The following is a 12,565-nucleotide window of genomic DNA, read 5'->3' as shown; positions in this document are numbered from 1 at the left end:
ACAGTTCAGCTCCCAGAGGGATCATACATATAAATTTGTTGTTCTTTTTTTAATGTGTTATAAGCATTTGAGTGTATCAGCCATAGAAAGGTGGATATGCATTGCACACTCACTCATTAGCAATTTCATTTGCTAATATGTCAAACAGTGAGCTTGTGTCCCCAAAAAACATAAGCAGTTTTTTACTGCTAAACGCAGGCCCTGTACTTTACCAGCTAGGTGCCTGCCACTGAGAATACAGAAGAGAGCCTCTCCGGGGGATTCCACAATTCCTCAGAGAAGTGGCTGTGCCCTCACACCTCAAGTGGAGAATTCCCTTTGCTCTGGAGAATCTGGGAAGGGAGAAAAATGAGCCAGCATGTGCAATAGACACAACTTCTGGAGGAATTCCCTAAGGCTCAGGGCTGTGACCTTACCCATTCTCGTCTACTTTTCTAAAAATAGATCTCCAATTCTGGTAAATGGTTAGAGGAAAATAGACTATTTTTAAAGGAGCGGTCCTAAATAGCAAAATCATTTTGCTTAAGCAATGAGCCAAGTCACTTCTAATGAGGTTGTGGCATTACTGGAAATAAGAGATATATTTAAATAAATAGTCCATACATTACCCCAATAAATCACTTGAAAAAATATTCTCGAATGTACTAAATGTATTTTTAGTGGCATGTGCCTGACCTTCCTAGAAGAAGAAAGATAATACTGAAACATTTTGAGAATAAACATTTATCCAAATTAGTAGTCAAGATACTAGTAAAAATTGTTTCACATTTTCTTAACACCTTTAACCCTAACCCTGTGCTTCAGATACAGCTTATTTTTTTCTACCTTTAATAAAATACAGAATCTGTCTGTGAAGTATCAGGAATATGAGAGATGAAACTTTTTTGATGACCCACTGAGAAATCCTATAATGGTCCTATTACTTCAAGGCCTCAGGCAGGATGGATACAGGCCCATCTGCAACATTTCATGAAATGAATCCCGGTCCATAAAATGTTAGCTTTTTTATGACTGTGTTTCCAAGTGTTTTAAAAGCAGTGCTATATTCTTTTTTTAAAAATAATATTCACAATAAAAATGTAAATAATACCCATTTATTCATTCAACAAACATTCTGAGAAGCTGCTCTCTGCCTGGTGCTCTGCTAGGGACACACAAGTCTTCTCTCAACATCCTCACAACCTAGGATGTCTTAAAAGCCCCTCTGTTAAATCTGTATCTGAACCTTTCTTTGTTATGTTCCACTGCCTGAAAAAAAACAATAATAGTATTGACCTTGTTCTCTAGAAAATGCCTCCTGTTGAGGTTGAGCGGGGAGAGAGTCCGCACCTCAGTCTCACTCATCTCCCGTGCTTCCCCAACCCCACCTCTCTCCCACTCCTCCCTCTCTGCTTTCCCCCATCTCTGATCCTTAGCCAAGATCACTTTTTTCCTTCCTTTCCCTTCCGTCTCTCTCTCCCCTCCTCCCTTTATTATAAAACTTCTAGAAAAATATTCACAGCGCTCTCTTCTGCCAGAAACTCCCTGTCAACTACAGTGTTAACTTCGGTCGTCTGTCCTGCCCAGACTGTACTCACAAGGTCAGCAGTGACCTCCTCATCTCTAAAATGATGGCCTGGTTTTCCTCATCTTACGTGGACTTCTGCCACAGCTGACCCTGTGGACTCTGCCGTCATTTCTCTGCCTTCCCTCTGGAGAGGTCCTTCTGCTAGTTTTCCTTCTGTGGGCTCTTCCTCAGCCTCCTTGCCAGCTCCCCTTTCTCTGCCCATCCCTCCAGAAATGACATTCACACCCAAACCACAGCCCCTCTTATCCTGCTACTGTGACCACGGGGGTTCTCCTCGTGTGCTACATGTAGTCACATATTAGTGGACCTGGACAAGCTTGTCCCTTTGCCTGGAATGCTGAGCCTGAAATTCTCATCTCACCCATTCCCCTTCTCCATCTGCCCAAATCCCACTTACCTTCCAGGGACTGGCTTAAAGGGAAGGCAGCATGTAGTGGCTGGGGGCATGGACTCTGGAGCCAGATGGCAGGGGTTCAAATCCTGATTCTGCATAGACAAGCTGTGTGACCTTGTCATTTAACCTCAACCTCTCTGTGCCTTCATTTCCTCGACTGTATAATGAAGATAAAAACAGCATCTGCCTCCAAGGATTGTTATAAGAATTAATAAGTTAATATTTATAAAATCCTTACAGTGGTGTCATTGTAAGCACCGTGAGCGTTTGTTTTTTTAAAAATCAACTCTAAAAGTATTTCCCAAATGCCCAAGATTTTAATCACCTCATATTAACCCACTTATCACCACGTGTTGTGTTTTCAGATAAGTGTTTCCCCGGTATACTCTATGCTCCCTTAGTCGGGGGCCCTGTCCTTCATTGCTGTATTCCAGCCTGGCACAAGGCAGTTCTGGGAAGTATCTGTTAAATGAGTAGAAGCCCATAAGGGGTGAGTTTTCCACGGCTACCCGATCTTAATGGCAGGATCAGAGTGTGAGCCTAGAATTTCCTCAGGAGGCATTTTGGCAGGAGGTGAGGTTCGGGTACTGTTAGACACTAGCACTTTCCATTCCCACAATTTCTCCAGCCCAGTAAACTGATCAGGTGACAGGAGCCATAATAGTGCCAAGCCCAATTAATCTAAACCAGAATGGTGCACACTGTACCTTTCTGTATCACATCAGTTGAGTTTTATTTTCCATCCTTCATACCTGTTTCCTTCTCTGTGTGCAGCTAATGAGCTTTACATTTAAAACATGAAAAGCCAATAAAACATGAAAATCACAAATCAACAGTGCTTTGTTCAAGAATACCCTATTTAGTCAAGAAACTTTCCCAAGTAATGCACTGGGTTCAGCCACCAGGTGCCAGGTGGCAATAGGTGCTGGAAGGGGAGGGCCAGGAAGAATGTAAGAGAAAAGCTGAGCCCCCTTCCCTTGGGTGTGGGGGCTCACAGTGCCACAGATGATTAGAACACACCATCCCCCTCCTAGGCAAGCATCCTTAGAAATCAGAGGTGTTCCCATAACCTGCTAATGCATCTGTACCTTTAATTAGCCCAATCAAGCGTATAACTCAGTAAAATCTCTCACCTTTTTTGCTCCTTTCAACTAATTTTTGAGCGTTTCATTTTCTAGTAAGTTTTCACTGCATAACAAGCAGTAAAGAAATGACCGATATTAACCCATTGTTAAACAAAGTACATCATTGGCTGATAGCATTCCATATTATTGAGGTTTGAAATGGGTCCCATCCTATGATGAAAACATTTGGTATTTGCCTAATGAGACCATTCTTGTACCTACCAAAGGAAAAAGACATTGTATTAAAACATTTCATGTTAACGACGGCATGTTCAGCACTTTCTGCTCCCAGCCACATCTGAGGGTGAGGCAGGTTTCTCGATATTAAATGTTGCAGTTGGGCCCATTTTCTTAGCGAGGAGTCTGATTGGCTACTCCCCAAATATAACTTAAATTGGCTTAAAATAGAACAATCACATGCTAACCCGGTAGCATTAGCAACTCTATTAACAGCCAATTTCACATCCACACCAGAGGGAGTAAAAGGTAATTTGCTCATTATCAACACCCTCTGGCAGTGGAAGGAAATGACTGTTCATCAAAAAGTATTTTCCAACATAACAATAGCAGCGCCCATATGTAACCACCTCACCCTTCCCTCCACGACTTGATCACTGGAGAACAGCTACAGGAAAAGCACTTTGAAATATAAATGAGTTTGATATAAGTAGTCTACCTGCCCCTCTCCCTTCCAAAATCAGTTCTATCTTCATCTCACCTTGACAACCCTTTGAAATGTTGGACAAATAATTCTACAGGATACAAGGTGGATCCCACCGAAACAAAAATTGTTTAGATCAAAAAAGGTTTCCGAGACATGAATACCTGACTAGTTCCTAAGACTACTCTGCCCCACCAGTTGGATGTGGACAGAACTTGGAGCCCACTGTACCCAGATCTAATCTGTAGACAGATCTAGTGGTTGAAGAAAGTGAACCATTCAGTAATACAGTATTGTCCCAATGGCACAATTTTAAATCTCACCCACCACCAGTCTTCCTTTAGTAAATATTTCTTCAGAAATGAAATTATTTTGTTTGTTCATTTTTAATCAGTATTCAAGAAACTTCAGGATGATGTGTTTATGTATTTGATGTAATATTATACTATTATAGTGACAAATTAAAGAAACAAATTTCTTACCTGTCACTCTGCTCAACTGGCTAATTTTATTTGAAAATAGTCATCTCCTAATTCCTGTCTAGCTCTCTGGGACTTCTCCCCTTCTTCCTACTTCTCTCTACCCAGTCTCCTACACGCAGAAGCCAGGCTAAACTGCCTGAAGCAACTCTTGAGGTGCCCCTCTACAGCTCAAAAACCTTCAGTTGCTCCCTATTGCCTCTAGATAAACTCTAGACTCTGCATCCTAGCATCTAAAGCTTTTTATAAATTTACCTCTCCTACTCTCCTGGCTCTAGATGGAAATCTCATTTCTCCCCAGTATCCTAGAATACAGCGCATCTTCCTGTATCAGAGTCACATGCAAGATCCAATGTAACCACTTCCACAAAGTCTCTTGATTGTCTGATGAAGAATGAACCACTGCACCTCTGAACTACAGTAACGTTTTGGGATACTTTGCCACTTCATAGTGAATTACAGGAGGGTTTACCCTAGAACTTGAAAATGAAAGAAAGATTGTTCTGGAAGAGCTGAACCATGTCTAGAGTCATCTTCGAGAGACAGAACAGCTCTCAGGTCTGCAAAACCAGAGTGTACCAGAGTAGCCTATTTAAGGAAGGAGATTATCAGTCTTGTGATACAGCAAGGCAGGAGAACACAGTCATAGAGGGAATGATGTCTGGACCCCTCCTAGTAATGTCCAGGAGACAGAATGTCTTGGTCAACAGACTGATAGCACCAGCTCCATTGGTGAGACCTTTGCTATCTGAGATAGTTATATGACACTATCCTAGCCAGTTGCCATTCAATATTGGACTTTTTAGATATCCCTAAGTCCTGATTCTGTCACCAATAAACCTCTTTGGTTTCTCATGTGTGTCTACCTATAGAGAGAGAATGTGCTGGTCATATGGACTAAGAGTATTCCAGCTCCCATGACAGTGATTTCTCACTGTATATTTGTTAATTGGCTATTGATTCTTTCAATAAATATTACTGAATATCTACTCTGTGTTAGGTACTTGTCTATTCACTTGACATAAGATGGTGAACAAGAAAACACAGTCTATAGAGTTTACAGTCTAGAGGGGGATACAGACAAGTATGCCCACAATTCTAATCAAGTGTGATGACTTCCCTGCTAGGGATGTTCAAGGGATCAGGATGGGAGCACATGCTTCCAGGCCTGGGGAGCCAGCTAAGACTTTATAAAGGAAATAGTATTTACCTGCATCCTGAGGCATCAGCTGGAGTTAGCCCGAAGATGATAGAAGGAGGGGAATGGAATGATGCACATAGCACAAGCAGCATGAAAAAGATGCGGGGTATGTCTGAGTAACTGACTATAGTTCAGTAGAGCTATAGTGGGGAATGTGAAGAAGGGCAGGGAGGAGGGTCAGGAGAGCAGCACAGAGGTCAAGGAGGGCCCATCAACCATCCTAAGCATCTGTACTCTGTCATGAGAGCAATGGAGAATTATTGAAAGGTTTTAAGCAAGTAAATGACATGATCATATCTCTAGTTGCTGGAGGAATGGGCAGTGTCATTAGAGATGAAGAGAGGAGTGCCTATAGAAGATTTGTTTAGAAGATACAATAGGCAGGACTTACTTGATGAATAATGCAATAAAGGGACTGGGAGTGGAAGTGACCGAGAAAGAGAGAGAGAAGAATCAACATGGCGCTCCTATTTCTGGGCTTGAACGAATGGGGTGGGTGGTAGTGCCTTTCACTGCGGTAGTGTGTAAAACTGGTTAAAAGCACAAACTCCAGACTTGGGCTACCTGGACTTGGGCTACCTGGGTTTGAATCCCTGCTTTACCACTTACTACTGTGTAGTCTTGGGCAAGTTACTTAACCTCTCTGTGCTTCATTTTCTCATCTATAATGAAGATAACCAGAGTTCCTATATCTAAAGTTGTTATACAGATTACGTGGGTTAATCGTGACATACTCAGAACAATGCCTGGCACTGTTCTATGTGTTTGTTAAATAAATAAAATAGGTGACAAAGGAGGAGTAGCAGGTTTGGAACAGAGGATTATGAGTTTAGTTTTGGAGATTTTGAATTGCAGAGATCTGTGGAGCAATCAAGAATAACTGTCTAGAAGGCAGTTGTATATATAGATCTGGAGCTTCAGATGCAAATCTGGGCTGGTGATTTTGTTCTGGTAACAATCCTCATATGAATAATAACTGAAATCAGTTACCATCAAGCCTGGGTTCTTTCTCCAAGCATGTGCTCCCACCCTGATCCCCTGAACATCCCTAACGGCAGTCATCACACTCAATTAGAATTGTGGGCATACCTGCCTGTATCTCCCTCTAGATTGTAAACTCTATAGATTGAAGGACTGTGTTTTCTTGTTCACTATCTTATGTCAGGTGAATAGACAAGTACCTGACACATAGTAGATGCTCAGTAATATTTATTGAAAGAATGAATAGCCAGTTAATGAATATACAGTGAGAAACTGCTGTCATGGGAGCTGGAATACCCTTAGTCCATATGACCAGCACACTCTCTCTCTCTATAGGTAGACCCACATGAGAAACCAAAGAGGTTTTTGTGTGACAGAATAGAGAAAATAGGCCAGGAAGGATGTAAGATGAGAAAGAACCTTGGGAATGGGCAGAAGGAGAGGTACTTGCTGAGGAAATTGAGGAGCAGCAGAAAAGCAGGAGGAAAACAAAGAGAGGGTCTCAGAAACCAAGAACAGAAAGTGTTTGTAGAAGGAAGAAGTAGCCACTGGTGTCAAGTTTGTCAAATACAATAAGAACCAAAAAGAGTCTATTGGATCTGACAACAAAAGTTTGACCTTCGCCAATCAGAGTTGCTGCTGCCAGAGTTGGGGTGGTGAGGTGGGGGTGCGAGGAAAGTGGCAGAGGAAATACAACGAGACAGCAAATGCAAACAATTCATCATGAAGGTGAGTGGTGAGGAGAAGGGAGGAGGGAGAGCGGACAATAGATGTCAGAAGAGATACTTTTGTTTGTTTGTTTGTTTTGTTTTTTTTTATTCTGGGGGAGGGTAATTAGGTTTTTTGTTGTTTGTTTTTTAATGGCGGTACTAGGGATTGCTAAGCACACGCTCTACCACTGAGCTATACCCTCCCCCTCAGGAGAGACACCTGTTTAGTGTAATAGAAGACAGTTGAACATAGTTAACTGATGTTATGGGTTGAATCGTGTCCCCCAGAATTCATACACTAGTGTCCTAACCCCCAGTACCTGAGATTCTGACCTTATTTGGAAATAGGATTGTTGCAGATGTAATTAGTTAAGATGAGGCCATCCTGGAGAAGGGTGAGTCCCTAACTCAGTATGGCTCGTGTCCTTATAAAAGTCAAGTTTGGAGACAGATACGCACACAGGGAGAAGATCATGTGAGCGAAAAGGCAGATCTGGGAGGGATGGAGACAAACTACCAGAGGCCAGGTGAGAAGCATGGAGCAGGTCCTCCCTCAGCCCTCAGAAGGGACCAGCCCTGCCCACACCTTGGCTTTAGAGTTCTGGCATCCAGAACTATGAGACAATGGATTTCCGTTGCTAAAGCCACCTAGGCTGTGATGCTTTATTATGCCAGCCCAGCAAAACTAGTACAACTGCTAATGGGACTCTCCATCATCTACCATATTAATCGGGGTCTCTGCAGGAGGTAGACGGCATGCTACAGCTGAGTAATTCATGGAGTGGTTCATAAAGGGACAAGGTGTAGGCAGGATATAAGGAAGCTGCAAAGTATTGTGCTGTGCCCAGGTGGAGTAAGAATGGGCCCTGACCGTCCCCAGGGGAGGGAGCAGACCTACGTGAAGACGTGACAGAGCAACTGTGTGGAAGGGCCTGCAACAGAAGCGTGACTGGAGCCTCAGTCACTCCTGGGGACCCACCAGGGCCGGATCTAAGGGTGCACATGCAATGATTGCACAGTCCTCCCTCCCTAAGATCTAATGTCTTGTTATTTAAAATGATTGAGATGCATCTCTCTTCTCCTAGGATATTCTTCAGATATGCCACTGACAGTAAGGAGAACAGGTCTGGTTTAAAGTATGGGCACACAGGAGGCAGGAAATGACTCCAGGAGAAACTTCTGTTTATAGCATAATCGGTAAGAATCATTTCTTTTATCTGTGACTATAAACATTTATTTAACCAACCCTACTATAAAAAACTGTATTATCTAAGTTAATACATGTTGACATGTTATCATTTTTATATGTTTCTGTATTAGATTTAGCCAATGCTTTATTTCACATAGACTCTCAGTTCATTACAGAGGTTAGCATGATAATCATTGACAAGAAGAACAAGTCTTTTATAACAAAGGCCGACATTCACATGTTTATAGTAGTTCACCTTTGGATTTCGCAACCTGAATAATTTTTTAATCCCACAAAGTAGCACCTGCTATGTGATGGTCCTTTGAGTCCTTGGGTTGGCTTTTCCAAGCGAAATTGAAGGATTGTGTTGTGGCAATCTACCTTAGAAGTCTTCAGCTTCTCACACTATTAATTGGGTTTGCAATCTATTGGTGCCCTCCTTGAAACAGAAAGACCAAATCTGGAAGTCAGTCTAATGACAGGAATATCCATGTGAATATCTGCACACTGTATTATTTATCTATGGTAGAAAAAAAAGGATGTAATAAAATACAGAAATTTTCATAATGGGAGAAGAAGATTGCTCCTGGGTAAATCATTTGAAGAAAATCAGAATTGAGCCTTTACCCAATTCTCTCTCACATGAATAATGGGATGAAGAGGAAGAGATAGAAGAGGCCTCAGAGAACATCAGTGATGGCAAGTGAGGAAACCAGGTGAGTCGGAGAAATCACCATGCTGGGCTGAACTAACCGAGAAAAGCAGCGTTCCAAATCTTCCGTGGGGAGAAAATGTTTGCAAGCTGGATGGCATGGTGGATTGGAAACTTGTGAAGCAGTGAGAGAAAGTCATAGATACCTGAGAACTTTAATTTTTTTAATTAAAATTTAAAAAGCAAAGACAAAATGAAGAGGAAGTGTGACCCAAACAGTCTTCCAATAAAATGCATTTCCGAGAATGGTCCTGACTTTTCCTAGTGTTTTTTTTTTAATCACACCCACATGCTGCAATTCACAGGAATCTTTTTATTTTTCTCCCTCCATTTTGGGGACAAAAATTTCCTTTGAAGCTTCCTTGTTGCAGGAACTGAGGGAGCACCGGGGTTCACTGAGCCTGGCGGCTTTCCTCCCTCATCACCACCTGCGCGGTTGATGCGCTCTTAGTTACAAAGCTCCGGACTGCTGCTGCCTTCAGTCAATCCGTTTAGCCGAAGGCCTCTGATTTGTTCACATTTACTACAACACGTACAGAGGGCTGGAGGATTTTTTTTCTTTTTTTTTTTTTTTTTACTATTGATCTGGTGCTTTAAGAGGGGAAAAAATCTCCTTGGCTGTCTAAACACTATTGATCCCTGCTTGGGAGTCGCAGCAGAAGTGTAGAAAGGGCGTGGATGAATTGAAATTTCATTTCCGACAACTTGTTCCTGTTATTTTTACCCTTTTGGACGGGGAGAAACACGTTACTGCGGCTTCAGTCAATGTGGTCGATAGCTCCACTGAGAAACTCAACACGGCTTCTGCCGGAGGTTTGGCAATGAGACATGATGTTGGATTTAGAGTGTATGGAGCTGAAGGATGCTGGTGAAAAGCACTAGATCTTAACGGCAACCGGAGGCAGAGCAACTGGCTTTGGGCTCGCTGTGACCTAATGGGCCTGTGGCTTTGGAGAAAAGAAGGATTATGGAGACTAATGACATTCCCACTTGGGAAAGGCCAGAGTAGTCACACAAGAAGCTTCACCAGGGTACAGAGGCCTCACTTCTGACTCTTGGCTGGCTTTATGTTACAGCCAAAGGAGAGACACTCTCCAGATGAAGCTAAATTTTAGGCTTCAAAGAAGAGCATTAAGTTGAGCTATTCCAGAAGATGGTCCATGAACTGTCCAGGAAAGGACCAATGCAGAAACTGGAGCTGCAGGTCCACAGTGAATTAGTGGGCATGTAAGGGCCTCAGGAAGCACACTTGGCCCTGAGCACACTGAGTCAATGTGGTTTGGTGCCAACAGCACCAGCTTTGTTCTTACTTTTATTAGATGTTCAAAGAGTACAGGAGAGAACCAGGCTCCTTCTTCCTAATGGCAACATCTGGAATTTATACAGCTGTGCACCTTTGATCCTTAAGGACCTTTACAACCTGCTGTAGTGCTAATGGCCATAGCAATGGTCTTACAGTACTCGTGCCAAGTATTCCCCACCCTGGTTCCCTTTTCTCAGTTTTGCACTGTACAGAACAGTTCTCCATTCTGGGAGGAAAGACTCCAGTTTGGATCCCAGACACCTCTTTTGTTTGTCACTTTTTTTGCAAAGTTTGTTCAGTGTTGCCCCTCCTTTTTAAACTAAAATAACTTCATCATCATTCTTAATAAACAATACTTTATTTACATTTCCAATTATTTCAGAAGCCCATTTCTGCCCCTATCTCCATCCCTCCCATTCCAGAGAAAGATGGAAATGTTCTTCTCTCCCGGGAGCCAAGAATCTGCATTGCCGATGAGGTTGCAAATTCAGACAAAATAAACAGAATTAAGAAAAACTGAGCTGGCATTTGACAGAAATTGTAAAATGACACTCAGAAATGTTGCTCTTGTGGAAATTACTGATATTAAAATATAAATCAGTGTCTTGTGTTTCCCGTAGCACCAGGGGCTCTATTAGGTTATGCAGTTTGATTGCTGAGCTGAACCTAAGAGACTTGGCAGTTCAGTGCTGAAGTTCTCCGAAAGTATTTAACCCCTCTCCTGCTGGAGAGCAGGCACCCAGGCACATGCCACTTGATCATATCATCTGCAAAAGGCCTTTGAACCCTTTGAAACCTGGAAGAAGGTGGAGGGGCTAACGTGGGCAGAGAAGGAATTTGGAAAATCCTTCTTCAAGACAAGAGTCTCATTGCACAGTATCAGGAAGAAAGCAGCAGAGGTCAACTCAAGAAGCAGATGCTATGAATTTTTTATTATTTATAACGGGGAAAATAGTAACTTGGTAGACACTAGTACAACTAAGTGACAAGGTTAACATCTTGTCATAATAGACATACTGATATTTATGTATGATGCTAACACTGGGGAAGCCGAGGAAAGGGTATATAGGAAGTCTCTGTACTATACTTGCAACTTTTCCAGAAATCTAAAATTATTTCAAAAAGGTATGTATGTTCCTTTTTTTCACATAGTGGATCACTGCTATCTTTGTAGAGAGACAAAGCAAATCACAAATAGCCATAATAAAAGCAGACTGTGTTGTGTTAAAAGACAAATAAAGTGCTATAGGAGTGTGAGGGGTTACCTACCTGGCAAGGCTGCTATGAGGATTAATGTTATTTTATGTTTAGAACAGTGTCTGACATACAGTAGCTGCCATACAAGTGTTAATAGTGCTTGTGGCTGGAGGGAAGATGACAGAAATGGCTATTGAGTTTGGTCTTAAAAGTGTATGTTTTTGGACAGGCAGAAAGAAGGTATCTCATTTTTTAAAAGATAGATATTGAGCAACCAGGTGGGAGAGTTTTCACCCTGTCAGTTCATCTCAATGGCAATCAACATTAGATGCAGTGTCTACTTTGAAAGAGGAAATTTTACTACATGGTATAGGAATAATGGTGGTGGCAGCAGGAGGACTAAGTAAGTTGCTCTCTTCCCCATCCTTGATCTCCCTGTTCCATACAAGTGGAGAAAGAGGCAGAGTGAAAGCAAAGAGCTGATGTATCAAGAGAGAACCTAATCAAGTTACGGAAGAAAATGGGCATTTGAAAAAAAAAAAACGTTCATAAGGTCAAAGAGTTGGTCCACAATGAAACATAGGTTCCAAAATGTGTAGTAGAAGCAGCTGGTGGAGGTGCTAGAAATGGAGGGTGTGTTTTAGAGAAGGCTCTTTGAGAGGAATGTAATTAAGGGCACTTTATCCATTTGCATTAGATTTAGCTGCATAAAACAGAAAAAAATTTAAAACAGTAGTCACTTAAGATAGAAATCACTTAAGATAGAAATTGCTCTCTCTGTCCAGGGCTGGCATGGTAGTTCCATACCATCAGGGACATAAGTTCTGTCTCTATGAACATCACCTCGTGTTCTGAATGGTTGCTGGAACCACTAAATCAGCATTCCAAGCATTCAGGAAGGAAGAAGGACAAAGAGCTATGCACTACTCCTTAAGATTTCTTGGAAGTTCCCACAGTATTTCCCCTTACATCTCACTGGCCAAAACTTAGACATATAGCCATTCTTAGCTACAAGAGAGGCTGCAGTAGGTAGTCTTTTGGATGAGT

General features: G+C 42.1%; 1 protein-coding gene across 1 annotated transcript in view; it reads left to right on the top strand.

The window, feature by feature from the left end:
• PMFBP1 (polyamine modulated factor 1 binding protein 1) overlaps positions 1-12,565 on the top strand; it is a 172,282-nt gene that overhangs the window by 113,106 nt on the left and 46,611 nt on the right. Inside the window, exon 6 of the mRNA XM_031458165.2 lies at positions 8,203-8,314. The gene's annotated coding sequence lies outside the window, so the exon portion shown is untranslated. The remainder of the gene's footprint in view (positions 1-8,202; positions 8,315-12,565) is intronic.

This window comes from Camelus dromedarius, chromosome 9 (assembly GCF_036321535.1).
Source record: "Camelus dromedarius isolate mCamDro1 chromosome 9, mCamDro1.pat, whole genome shotgun sequence".
Taxonomy (NCBI): domain Eukaryota; kingdom Metazoa; phylum Chordata; class Mammalia; order Artiodactyla; family Camelidae; genus Camelus; species Camelus dromedarius.
Note: the sequence above shows the minus strand (reverse complement) of the source record. Positions and strands in the feature narration are given on the sequence as shown.